Source organism: Cynoglossus semilaevis, chromosome 15 (genome assembly GCF_000523025.1).
Source record: "Cynoglossus semilaevis isolate Cse_v1.0 chromosome 15, Cse_v1.0, whole genome shotgun sequence".
NCBI classification, from domain to species: Eukaryota; Metazoa; Chordata; class Actinopteri; order Pleuronectiformes; family Cynoglossidae; genus Cynoglossus; species Cynoglossus semilaevis.
The window spans coordinates 19666203-19668814 of record NC_024321.1 but is presented as its reverse complement, the minus strand read 5'-3'; positions in this window follow the sequence as shown (position 1 = coordinate 19668814).

The window sequence follows — 2612 nt, the reverse complement described above, 5'->3', positions numbered from 1 at the left end:
AGGGGGAGGAGACGTTCTGTTGTTTATCATGACCATCTCATATTGGAATAAATGAAGAATCTGATTTTTAATGACTTTTTTCTCAGCTCATTAAATCAGAGCAGACCCTGTTCTGTCAACGAGGAGACTGAAGGTGGCGCTAATGTGAAATGATGTGGAGATTAAGGGGAATTAATGAACTTTTAAATGGTTCAACTGAAAGTATAACTGATAAATGGGGAATTAGGCTAACAGATTAGCATAGCACCACAGATTAGCATAGCACCACAGATTAGCTGTTAACCAGCTGACATCTGCTCATTCTCTCTCAGTCTTTATCTTTGATTTGAAACAATGTTGAACCTTCACCTCCCCCAGCTGGGCAGTATTTCTGGGCAGTATTTCTAATGTTGGTGCGGTTCTTTGTGGAACGTCTGTCTGTCTTTTATCTCCAGTCTTTTCCAGTTCAAACCGGTCGTGTCTGAGCTCCTGGTCGGAGTCAGAGTCAAAACAGTTCCAGGAGTCAAGGACGATGAACTGTTGAAATGACGTCCAGCTACAACAGAGCAGGGGGCGCTGTGGAGACGACTGCTCAGACTGATGGACTCTGGACCAAGTATTTCTGTGCAGTATATCTGGGCAGTATTTCTGTGCAGTATTTCTGGGCAGTATTTCTGGGGAGTATTTCTGGGCAGTATTTCTGTGCAGTATTTCTGGGCAGTATTTCTGTGCAGTATTTCTGTGAAGTATTTCTGTGCAGTATATCTGGGCAGTATTTCTGTGCAGTATTTCTGTGTACTCTTGCAGTATTTCATCTGCTAATTCAATCCAACATTTGCAGCAATGACACACACAGATACAGGAAGTCATTAGATTCTCCATCCTGTTCATTTTCTTCTCCACCTCAGTGTCTGTGTCAACACCACTGACATCATTAACACACACACACACACACATTGATTAGTCTTCAACATGGCTAAAGAGCGCCCCCTACTGTTCCTGTGCGTCCTGGTGTTATTTCTGAATGCACCTTTCCTTTGGGGTGAAGTGAAATAAGATTGAACCTGGAGATGCTCTGGAACCGATCCTGGAACTGTTCTGTGTGCTCATGCTCCTCTGTGTGACAGGAACTCATTTAAAGTTCCTCCAGGCTGCGTCCAGACTCTGGTTCTGATTCTGACAGACGGTGCAGGAACAGAACCACAGAGTACTGACTGTAGGAGGAACTTCAGGTCCAGGAACTTCAGGTTCGCCCACTCGCCCCACAGTCGCCCTGCATCACTGCTGGAGTCTAGGCTACAGTAGCCAATTAGAGGCCACACACACACACACACACACACACACACTGATGCCTCAGCAGTAACAGCCGCAGCCGTAACCACACAGGAACTTCAGGTCCAGGAACTTCAGGTCCAGGAACTTCAGGTCCACTCTGTGTTGTTCCTTTCATGTCCTTTGACCTTCTGTTACTGAGCTGCAGTTCCTCTCTCCACCTCCAGGGGTTCTGGTGTTGCCACTGACAGAACCACAGCTTTATCCACTCTCACTGACATTTTTACTGAAGATGATTTTTTTTTCACCACAGACGTTTTTATTCATTACAGCAGCAGCTGGTTGTCGGTTCAATTCCCTCTGCTTTATTTGACTACTCTGTAATGTTCCACCCTGGAGGAACCGATGGTCCTGATGTGGACACCATGACCTCTGACCTTTTAATGGAGCTAATATGGAGAGACCATATTGTTGGTCATTATTGTTGAGCCCTGTGGGAGGCACATGACCACACACACACACACACACACACATCTGTGATGAGCAGCCTGTGTGTGTGTGTGTGTGTTTATGATGGGTTTACCAGAGTTCAGTCTGTGATGGATGTCAGCTCTGCAGGACTGTGTGTTAGAACTGTTTGGGTTCAGAGGTCAGTGTTTGTGTGGACCACATTAAACACCTGTTCAGCCTGACCCCGTGACCTCAGCAGTAACAGCAGCAGTAACGGCAGTAACAGCAGCAGTAGCAGCAGTAGCAGCAGTAACAGCAGTAACACCAGTAACAGCAGTAACACCAGTAACAGCAGTAACACCAGTAACAGCAGTAACACCAGTAACAGCAGTAACAGGAGCAGTAACAGCCGCAGCAGTAACAGCAGCAACAGCAGCAACAACAGCAGCAACAACAGCAGCAACAACAGCAGCAGCAGCAGGAACAGCAGCAGTAACAGAAACAGCAGTAAAAGCAGCAGGAACAGCAGGAACAGCAGCAGTAACAGAAACAGCAGTAAAAGCAGCAGGAACAGCAGCAGTAACAGCAACAGTAACAGCAGCAACAGCAGTAACAACAGTAACAGCAGCAGTAAACAGCAGTTCTGACCAAATAACATTACCGTAACTCCTGGACTAAAAGCCCCTACTGTTTTTCACACCCTTTGAACCCTGTGGCTTAAACTGTGATGCAGCTAATTGATTGATTGATTGATTGATTGATTGATTGATTGATTGATTCTTAGGCTAACGAAGTTCATACCACTAGCGATCAGGCTGCAGTGAGGCTTATATTCAGGTGTGGCTGAGAAGTCTGGAAATGACTGTCGTGATTCTGACTGGACTGAGGAGAACCAGGTCTGAGGTCACGTA